The sequence below is a fragment of the Acanthochromis polyacanthus genome, chromosome 15 (genome assembly GCF_021347895.1).
Source record: "Acanthochromis polyacanthus isolate Apoly-LR-REF ecotype Palm Island chromosome 15, KAUST_Apoly_ChrSc, whole genome shotgun sequence".
NCBI lineage: Eukaryota > Metazoa > Chordata > Actinopteri > Pomacentridae > Acanthochromis > Acanthochromis polyacanthus.
In genome coordinates, this window is record NC_067127.1 from 27984485 (window position 1) to 27996274 (window position 11790).

At 46.9% G+C, this 11790-nt stretch overlaps 1 long non-coding RNA gene across 1 annotated transcript; it reads left to right on the plus strand.

Annotated features, from left to right (window-relative positions):
- The first annotated feature begins 2699 nt into the window (after window positions 1–2699).
- LOC127537422 (uncharacterized) lies at window positions 2700–11515 on the plus strand. The gene is made up of 3 exons (XR_007947045.1): window positions 2700–3869; window positions 8644–8734; window positions 11067–11515. It is a non-coding gene; the product is annotated as an uncharacterized LOC127537422 (long non-coding RNA).
- Window positions 11516–11790: the final 275 nt, after the last annotated feature.

Below are 11790 nucleotides of genomic sequence, written 5' to 3' on the forward strand. Positions count from 1 at the left end.
CGGTGCAAGGGCACCGACTGTCCAAGGAACCAGCGGTGCCAAGGACCCTATTGAAACCCGAGGGTTTATTATTAGGGTCCGAGCACCGAGGGTGCGAAGGACAGGTTGTGCAAGGGCACCGACTGTCCAAGGCACCAGCGGTGCCAAGGACCCTATTGAAACCCTAGGGTTTATTATTATTAGGGTCCGAGCACCGAGGGTGCGAAGGACAGGTGGTGCAAGGGCACCGACTGTCCAAGGCACCAGCGGTGCCAAGGACCCTATTGAAACCCTAGGGTTTATTATTATTATTATTATTAGGGTCCGAGCACCGAGGGTGCGAAGGACAGGCGGTGCCAGGGCACTGACTGTCCAAGGCACCAGCGGTGCCAAGGACCCTATTGAAACCCTAGGGTTTATTATTAGGGTCCGAGCACTGAGGGTGCGAAGGACAGGCGGTGCCAGGGCACCGACTGTCCAAGGCACCAGCGGTGCCAAGGACCCTATTGAAACCCTAGGGTTTATTAGGGTCCGAGCACCGAGGGTGCCGAGGACAGGCGGTGCAAGGGCACCGACTGTCCAAGGCACCAGCGGTGCCAAGGACCCGATTGAAACCCCAGGGTTTATTATTATTAGGGTCCGAGCACCGAGGGTGCGAAGGACAGGCGGTGCCAGGGCACCGACTGTCCAAGGCACCAGCGGTGCCAAGGACCCTATTGAAACCCGAGGGTTTATTGTTAGGGTCCGAGCACCGAGAGTGCGAAGGACAGGTGGTGCAAGGGCACCGACTGTCCAAGGCACCAGCGGTGCCAAGGACCCTATTGAAACCCTAGGGTTTATTATTATTAGGGTCCGAGCACCGAGGGTGCGAAGGACAGGTGGTGCAAGGGCACCGACTGTCCAAGGCACCAGCGGTGCCAAGGACCCTATTGAAACCCTAGGGTTTATTATTATTATTATTATTAGGGTCCGAGCACCGAGGGTGCGAAGGACAGGCGGTGCCAGGGCACTGACTGTCCAAGGCACCAGCGGTGCCAAGGACCCTATTGAAACCCTAGGGTTTATTATTATTATTATTATTAGGGTCCGAGCACCGAGGGTGCGAAGGACAGGTGGTGCAAGGGCACCGACTGTCCAAGGCACCAGCGGTGCCAAGGACCCTATTGAAACCCTAGGGTTTATTATTATTATTATTATTAGGGTCCGAGCACCGAGGGTGCGAAGGACAGGCGGTGCCAGGGCACTGACTGTCCAAGGCACCAGCGGTGCCAAGGACCCTATTGAAACCCTAGGGTTTATTAGGGTCCGAGCACCGAGGGTGCCGAGGACAGGCGGTGCAAGGGCACCGACTGTCCAAGGCACCAGCGGTGCCAAGGACCCGATTGAAACCCCAGGGTTTATTATTATTAGGGTCCGAGCACCGAGGGTGCGAAGGACAGGCGGTGCCAGGGCACCGACTGTCCAAGGCACCAGCGGTGCCAAGGACCCTATTGAAACCCTAGGGTTTATTATTAGGGTCCGAGCACCGAGGGTGCGAAGGACAGGCGGTGCCAGGGCACCGACTGTCCAAGGCACCAGCGGTGCCAAGGACCCTATTGAAACCCGAGGGTTTATTGTTAGGGTCCGAGCACCGAGGGTGCGAAGGACAGGTGGTGCAAGGGCACCGACTGTCCAAGGCACCAGCGGTGCCAAGGACCCTATTGAAACCCTAGGGTTTATTATTATTAGGGTCCGAGCACCGAGGGTGCGAAGGACAGGTGGTGCAAGGGCACCGACTGTCCAAGGCACCAGCGGTGCCAAGGACCCTATTGAAACCCTAGGGTTTATTATTATTATTATTATTAGGGTCCGAGCACCGAGGGTGCGAAGGACAGGTGGTGCAAGGGCACCGACTGTCCAAGGCACCAGCGGTGCCAAGGACCCTATTGAAACCCTAGGGTTTATTATTATTATTATTATTAGGGTCCGAGCACCGAGGGTGCGAAGGACAGGCGGTGCCAGGGCACCGACTGTCCAAGGCACCAGCGGTGCCAAGGACCCTATTGAAACCCTAGGGTTTATTATTAGGGTCCGAGCACCGAGGGTGCGAAGGACAGGCGGTGCCAGGGCACCGACTGTCCAAGGCACCAGCGGTGCCAAGGACCCTATTGAAACCCTAGGGTTTATTAGGGTCCGAGCACCGAGGGTGCCGAGGACAGGCGGTGCAAGGGCACCGACTGTCCAAGGCACCAGCGGTGCCAAGGACCCGATTGAAACCCCAGGGTTTATTATTATTAGGGTCCGAGCACCGAGGGTGCGAAGGACAGGCGGTGCCAGGGCACCGACTGTCCAAGGCACCAGCGGTGCCAAGGACCCTATTGAAACCCTAGGGTTTATTATTAGGGTCCGAGCACCGAGGGTGCGAAGGACAGGCGGTGCCAGGGCACCGACTGTCCAAGGCACCAGCGGTGCCAAGGACCCTATTGAAACCCTAGGGTTTATTAGGGTCCGAGCACCGAGGGTGCGAAGGACAGGCGGTGCCAGGGCACCGACTGTCCAAGGCACCAGCGGTGCCAAGGACCCTATTGAAACCCTAGGGTTTATTATTATTATTATTATTATTAGGGTCCGAGCACCGAGGGTGCGAAGGACAGGCGGTGCCAGGGCACCGACTGTCCAAGGCACCAGCGGTGCCAAGGACCCTATTGAAACCCTAGGGTTTATTATTATTATTATTTTTTTTTTTCTCCCGTGAAGTAAATTGGCTTTTTGGCGGCCTTGTCATACTCCAAAACGCGTGAAATTTGGCATGCACATCAGGACTGGCGAAAAATTTGATATTTTATGGGAGTTGCGCATGTGCGTGGCAAAATGGCTCTATAGCGCCACCTGCAAAGTTGAAAAAGTAGTCATTAGGCCAACTGCCACAATGTTTCATGTACAGCTACAATATTTGGTGGGCGTATGCAGAACATCCGGACACACCAAAAAGTCAATTACAGCCACGCCCTAAACCCAACAGGAAGTCGGCCATCTTCAATTTGCTGTAAATTTTTCAAACTTAATCGCTCCTCGGGAAATGAATTGCCTTTTTGGCGGCCTTATCATGAACCAAAACGCGTGAAATTTGGCGTGCACATCAGGACTGGCGAAAAATTTGATATTTTATGGGAGTTGCGCATATGTGTGGAAAAATGGCTCTATAGCGCCACCTGCAAAATTGAAAAAGTGGTCATTAGGCCAACTTCCACAATGTTTTATTTACAGCTACAATATTTGGTGGGCATATGCACCACATCAGGACACACCAAAAAGTCAATCACAGCCACACCCTAAACCCAACAGGAAGTCGGCCATCTTGAATTTGCTGTACATCTGTCAAAATTTATAGCTCCTAGTGGATAAGTCTGAGAGAACTGAAATTTGGCCAGTACATGCACCAGACCTTTCTGATGAAAAGTTATCAAAAACTCAACCAGAAGCCAAAAGGTGTGGCCATGGCGGAGCCTCAAACAACTGATCCTTTGCCATGAAACAGGAATTGGTGTCTAATTCTTCTCAACATGCTCCAATCTGCCTGAAACTTTACATGTATGATGACAGTCCTGTCCTGATGTCATCCACATAGGGATATTGATTGACAGTCATAGCGCCACCTTGTGGTTTCAGGAAATAGACATCTTTTACACTTTCATGCCCTATTGTTACCCGGTTGATCATATTCACTTCAAATGCGGTGACAACAGGCTGAACACATTGATGATGCATCCCAGTGAAAATGGTGACTTGTCATCAAAGGGCGTGTCTGTGGCGGCCAAACCAATTTCGATGTTTCGCCATGAAAATTTAACAATTCATATCTCAGCTGAACAACATCCTATCTGCCTCAGACTTCACATGCTGGATACCAGGTCCAGTCTGAACACATCCACACTCATAAATTTTGAAAAAGTCATAGCGCCATCTGTTGGTAATAGTAAGTTTAAGGCCTTATATTTTCAGGTACAATGGCCCCAAACTTGGTGATATCATGCTGGAAATTGGTCAGTCGAGTCTTCACCTCTTGACAATCACACACTGTGAAGGGTGTGACATTTCATGCAACGCTGTTGCCGTAGCAACCAAATATCGCCATGAAAAACAAAGCCCTTTCTGACAGGTTAGGAATACTCCAATGCTCACAAAAATTACCACACACATCACCATTGACCCAAGGAACAACACTGTATGTATCTCGGCACTGCACATGCTATAGCGCCCCCGACAGTATTTTTAACAAACAGCCCCCCCAGCACGTTTCACCTACATCCATGAAATTTGGGAGGCTTATAGAGCACATCAGGACGCACAAAAAAGCCTCTTGGAGCCATGTCCTAAACCCAACAGGAAGTTGGCCATCTTGGATTGATTGTGAGATTTTTGATGATTTTTCTCATTTTTGAGAGTTAATACCTCCTCGGGGATAATTCCAGGAGACCTGAAATTTTGTCAGTCCACACAGCAGGACTTGGTTTGGAAAAGTTATCAAAAGTTTAACCAGAAGCCAAATGGCGTGGCCATGGCGACCATTAGAGTTTTGATGCTTCGCCATGAAACAACAACTGCTGTATAACTCTCCTCTGCATGCTCCAATCTGCCTCAAACTTTCCATGTGTGATCACAATCCAATCCTGATCACATCTACAGGCCAACAGACACTCTCAGTCGCAGCGCCACCTGTTGGAGGGACAGTAAATGCTGTATAACTGGCCTCTACATGATCAAATCAGCCTGAAACTTTTCATGAGTGATCAGAGTCCAGCCCTCATCACATCCACTGTTTGAAATACACTCTGAGTTACAGCGCCACCTGGTGGTGGATGGGCAGGAAATGCTGTATAACTAGTCTGAACATGCTCCAATCTGGCTGAAATTTTACGTGTGATTAAACTCTGGTCCAGATGTGATTCAGAGGCCAGCACACACTCTCAGTCACAGTGCCACCTGGTGGACGTGCATGGATTCGCCGACCAGCGTGGATGCGAGGACCCGTCCATCGCGACTTGCAGCTTTAATTATTTTTTATTTTATTTTTTTCTCCCGTAAAGTAAATTGGCTTTTTGGCGGCCTTATCATACTCCAAAACGCGTGAAATTTGGCATGCACATCAGGACTGGCGAAAAATTTGATATTTTATGGGAGTTGCGCATGTGTGTGGCAAAATGGCTCTATAGCGCCACCTGCACAATTGAAAAGTGGTCATTAGGCTAACTTCCACAATGTTTCATTTACAGCTACAATATTTGGTGGGCATATGCACCACATCAGGACACACCAAAAAGTCAATGACAGCCACGCCCTAAACCCAACAGGAAGTCGGCCATCTTGAATTTGCTGTAAATTTGTCAAAATTAATTTCTCCCGGTAAATGAGTTGCCTTTTTGGGGGCCTTATCATGAACCAAAACGCGTGAAATTTGGCGTGCACATCCGGACTGGTGAAAAATTTGATATTTTATGGCAGTTGCGCATATGTGTGGAAAAATGGCTCTATAGCGCCACCTGCAAAATTGAAAAAGTGGTCATTAGGCCAACTTCCACAATGTTTTATTTACAGCTACAATATTTGGTGGGCATATGCACCACATCAGGACACACCAAAAAGTCAATCACAGCCACACCCTAAACCCAACAGGAAGTCGGCCATCTTGAATTTGCTGTACATTTGTCAAAATTTATAGCTCCTAGTGGATAAGTCTGAGAGAACTGAAATTTGGCCAGTACATGCACCAGACCTTTCTGATGAAAAGTTATCAAAAACTCAACCAGAAGCCAAAAGGTGTGGCCATGGTGGAGCCTCAAACAACTGATCCTTCGCCATGAAACAGGAATTGGTGTCTAATTCTTCTCAACATGCTCCAATCTGCCTGAAACTTTACATGTATGATGACAGTCCTGTCCTGATGTCATCCACATAGGGATATTGATTGACAGTCATAGCGCCACCTTGTGGTTTCAGGAAATAGACATCTTTTACACTTTCATGCCCTATTGTTACCCGGTTGATCATATTCACTTCAAATGCAGTGACAACAGCCTAAACACATTGATGATGCATCCCAGTGAAAATGGTGACTTGTCATCAAAGGGCGTGTCTGTGGCGGCCAAACCAATTTCGATGTTTCGCCATGAAAATTTAACGATTCATATCTCAGCTGAACAAGATCCTATCTGCCCCAAACTTCACATGATGGATACCAGGTCCAGTCTGAACACATCCACACTCATAAATTCTGAAAAAGTCATAGCGCCATCTGTTGGTAATAGTAAGTTTAAGGCCTTATATTTTCAGGTACAATGGCCCCAAACGTGGTGATATCATGCTGGAAATTGGTCAGTTGAGTCTTCACCTCTTGACAATCCCACATTGTCAAAGGTGTGACATTTCATGCAACGCTGTTGCCGTAGCAACCAAATATCGCCATGCAAAACAAAGTGCTATTTGACAGGTTAGAAATACTCCAATGCTCACTAAAATTACCACACACATCACCATCGACCCAAGGAACGACACCGTATGCATCTCGGCACTGCACATGCTATAGCGCCCCCTACAGTATTTTTAACAAACAGCCCCCCCAGCACATTTCACCTACATCCATGAAGTTTGGGAGGCTTATAGAGCACATCAGGACGCACAAAAAAGCCTCTTGGAGCCATGTCCTAAACCCAACAGGAAGTCGGCCATCTTGGATTAATTGTGAGATTTTTGATGATTTTTCTCATTTTTGAGAGTTAATACCTCCTAGGGGATAATTCCAGGAGACCTGAAATTTTGTCAGTCCACACAGCAGGACTTGGTTTGGAAAAGTTATCAAAAGTTTAACCAGAAGCCAAATGGCGTGGCCATGGCGACCATCAGCGTTTTAATGCTTCGCCATGAAACATCAACTGCTGTATAACTCTCCTCTGCATGCTCCAATCTGCCTCAAACTTTCCATGTGTGATCACAATCCAATCCTGATCACATCTACAGGCCAACAGACACTCTCAGTCGTGGCGCCACGTGTTGGAGGGACAGTAAATTCTGTATAACTGGCCTCTACATGATCAAATCAGCCTGAAACTTTTCATGAGTGATCAGAGTCCAACCCTCATCACATCCACTGTGTGAAATACACTCTGAGTTACAGCGCCACCTGGTGGATAGACAGGAAATGCTCTATAACTGCTCTGAACATGCTACAGTCTGGCTGAAATTTTACATGTATGATTGGACTCTGGTCCAGATGCGATTCAGAGGCCGACATACACTCTGTCACAGCGCCACCTGGTGGACGTGCGTGGATTCACCGACCAGCGTGGATGCGAGGACCCGTCCATCGCTGCTTGCAGCTTTAATTATTAGGGTCCGAGCACCGAGGGTGCGAAGGACAGGCGGTGCCAGGGCACCGACTGTCCAAGGCACCAGCGGTTCCAAGGACCCTATTGAAACCCTAGGGTTTATTATTATTATTATTATTATTTTTTTTTTTTTTTTTTCTCCCGTAAAGTAAATTGGCTTTTTGGCGGCCTTATCATACTCCAAAACGCGTGAAATTTGGCATGCACATCAGGACTGGCGAAAAATTTGATATTTTATGGGAGTTGCGCATGTGCGTGCCAAAATGGCTCTATAGCGCCACCTGCAAAGTTGAAAAAGTAGTCATTAGGCCAACTGCCACAATGTTTCATGTACAGCTACAATATTTGGTGGGCATATGCAGAACATCTGGACACACCAAAAAGTCAATTACAGCCACGCCCTAAACCCAACAGGAAGTCGGCCATCTTCAATTTGCTGTAAATTTTTCAAACTTAATCGCTCCTCGGGAAATGACTTGCCTTTTTGGCGGCCTTATCATGAACCAAAACGCGTGAAATTTGGCGTGCACATCAGGACTGGCGAAAAATTTGATATTTTATGGGAGTTGCGCATATGTGTGAAAAAATGGCTCTATAGCGCCACCTGCAAAATTGAAAAAGTGGTCATTAGGCCAACTTCCACAATGTTTTATTTACAGCTACAATATTTGGTGGGCATATGCACCACATCAGGACACACCAAAAAGTCAATCACAGCCACACCCTAAACCCAACAGGAAGTCGGCCATCTTGAATTTGCTGTACATTTGTCAAAATTTATAGCTCCTAGTGGATAAGTCTGAGAGAACTGAAATTTGGCCAGTACATGCACCAGACCTTTCTGATGAAAAGTTATCAAAAACTCAACCAGAAGCCAAAAGGTGTGGCCATGGCGGAGCCTCAAACAACTGATCCTTCGCCATGAAACAGGAATTGGTGTCTAATTCTTCTCAACATGCTCCAATCTGCCTGAAACTTTACATGTATGATGACAGTCCTGTCCTGATGTCATCCACATAGGGATATTCATTGACAGTCATAGCGCCACCTTGTGGTTTCAGGAAATAGACATCTTTTACACTTTCAAGCCCTATTGTTACCCGGTTGATCATATTCACTTCAAATGCAGTGACAACAGCCTAAACACATTGATGATGCATCCCAGTGAAAATGGTGACTTGTCATCAAAGGGCGTGTCTGTGGCGGCCAAACCAATTTCGATGTTTCGCCATGAAAATGTAACGATTCATATCTCAGCTGAACAACATCCTATCTGCCTCAGACTTCACATGCTGGACACCAGGTCCAGTCTGAACACATCCACACTCATAAATTCTGAAAAAGTCATAGCGCCACCTGTTGGTAATAGTAAGTTTAAGGCCTTATATTTTCAGGTACAATGGCCCCAAACTTGGTGATATCATGCTGGAAATTGGTCAGTCGAGTCTTCACCTCTTGACAATCCCACATTGTCAAGGGTGTGACATTTCATGCAACGCTGTTGCCGTAGCAACCAAATATCGCCATGCAAAACAAAGTGCTATTTGACAGGTTAGAAATACTCCAATGCTCACTAAAATTACCACACACATCACCATCGACCCAAGGAACGACACAGTATGCATCTCGGCACTGCACATGCTATAGCGCCCCCTACAGTATTTTTAACAAACAGCCCCCCCAGCACATTTCACCTACATCCATGAAGTTTGGGAGGCTTATAGAGCACATCAGGACGCACAAAAAAGCCTCTTGGAGCCATGTCCTAAACCCAACAGGAAGTCGGCCATCTTGGATTAATTGTGAGATTTTTGATGATTTTTCTCATTTTTGAGAGTTAATACCTCCGAGGGGATAATTCCAGGAGACCTGAAATTTTGTCAGTCCACACAGCAGGACTTGGTGATGAAAAGTTATCAAAAGTTTAACCAGAAGCCAAATGGTGTGGCCATGGCGACCATCAGCGTTTTGATGCTTCGCCATGAAACATCAACTGCTGTATAACTCTCCTCTGCATGCTCCAATCTGCCTCAAACTTTCCATGTGTGATCACAATCCAATCCTGATCACATCTACAGGCCAACAGACACTCTCAGTCGTGGCGCCACGTGTTGGAGGGACAGTAAATTCTGTATAACTGGCCTCTACATGATCAAATCAGCCTGAAACTTTTCATGAGTGATCAGAGTCCAACCCTCATCACATCCACTGTGTGAAATACACTCTGAGTTACAGCGCCACCTGGTGGATAGACAGGAAATGCTCTATAACTGCTCTGAACATGCTACAGTCTGGCTGAAATTTTACATGTATGATTGGACTCTGGTCCAGATGCGATTCAGAGGCCGACATACACTCTCAGTCGCAGCGCCACCTGGTGGACGTGCGTGGATTCGCCGACCAGCGTGGATGCGAGGACCCGTCCATCGCTGCTTGCAGCTTTAATTATTATTATTATTTTATTTTCTGTTTTCTCCCGTAAAGTAAATTGGCTTTTTGGCGGCCTTATCATATTCCAAAACGCGTGAAATTTGGCGTGCACATCAGGACTGGCGAAAAATTTGATATTTTATGGGAGTTGCGCATGTGCGTGGCAAAATGGCTCTATAGCGCCACCTGCAAAATTGAAAAGTGGTCATTAGGCTAACTTCCACAATGTTTCATTTACAGCTACAATATTTGGTGGGCATATGCACCACATCAGGACACACCAAAAAGTCAATGACAGCCACGCCCTAAACCCAACAGGAAGTCAGCCATCTTCAATTTGCTGTAAATTTGTCAAAATTAATTTCTCCCGGCAAATGAATTGCCTTTTTGGGGGCCTTATCATAAACCAAAACGCGTGAAATTTGGCGTGCACATCAGCACTGGCGAAAACTTTGATATTTTATGGGAGTTGCACATGTGTGTGGCAAAATGGCTCTATAGCGCCACCTACAAAATTGAAAAAGTGGTCATTAGGCCAACTTCCACAATGTTTCATTTACAGCTACAATATTTGGTGGGCATATGCACCACATCAGGACACACCAAAAAGTCAATCACAGCCACACCCTAAACCCAACAGGAAGTCGGCCATCTTGAATTTGCTGTACATTTGTCAAAATTAATAGCTCCTAGGGGGTATGTTGAGAGAACTGAAATTTGGCCAGTACATGCACCAGACCTTTCTGATGAAAAGTTATCAAAAACTCAACCAGAAGCCAAAAGGTGTGGCCATGGCAGAGCCTCAAAAAACTGATCCTTCGCCATGAAACAGGAAGTGGTGTCTAATTCTTCTCAGCATGCTCCAATCTGCCTGAAACTTTACATGTATGATGACAGTCCTGTCCTGATGTCATCCACATAGGGATATTCATTGACAGTCATAGCGCCACCTTGTGGTTTCAGGAAATAGACATCTTTTACACTTTCATGCCCTATTGTTACCCGGTTGATCATATTCACTTCAAATGCAGTGACAACAGCCTGAACACATTGATGATGCATCCCAGTGAAAATGGTGACTTGTCATCAAAGGGCGTGTCTGTGGCGGCCAAACCAATTTCGATGTTTCGCCATGAAAATTTAACGATTCATATCTCAGCTGAACAACATTCTATCTGCCTCAGACTTCACATGCTGGATACCAGGTCCAGTCTGAACACATCCACACTCATAAATTTTGAAAAAGTCATAGCGCCACCTGTTGGTAATAGTAAGTTTAAGGTCTTATATTTTCAGGTACAATGGCCCCAAACTTGGTGATATCATGCTGGAAATTGGTCAGTCGAGTCTTCACCTCTTGACAATCCCACACTGTGAAGGGTGTGACATTTCATGCAACGCTGTTGCCGTAGCAACCAAATATCGCCATGAAAAACAAAGCCCTTTCTGACAGGTTAGGAATACTCCAATGCTCACAAAAATTACCACACACATCACCATCGACCCAAGGAACAACACTGTATGCATCTCGGCACTGCACATGCTATAGCGCCCCCTACAGTATTTTTAACAAACAGCCCCCCCAGCACGTTTCACCTACATCCATGAAATTTGGGAGGCTTATAGAGCACATCAGGACGCACAAAAAAGCCTCTTGGAGCCATGCCCTAAATCCAACAGGAAGTTGGCCATCTTGGATTGATTGTGAGATTTTTGATGATTTTTCTCATTTTTGAGAGTGAATACCTCCAAGGGGCTAATTCCAGGAGACCTGAAATTTTGTCAGTCCACACAGCAGGACTTGGTGATGAAAAGTTATCAAAAGTTCAACCAGAAGCCAAATGGTGTGGCCATGACGACCATCACAGTTTTGATGCTTCGCCATGAAACAACAGCTGCTTTATAACTATCCTCTGAATGCACCAATCTGCCTCAAACTTTACATGTGTAATCACACTGCAATCCTGATCAATTCCATAGGCCAACATACCCTTTCAGTCATGGCGCCACCTGTTGGATG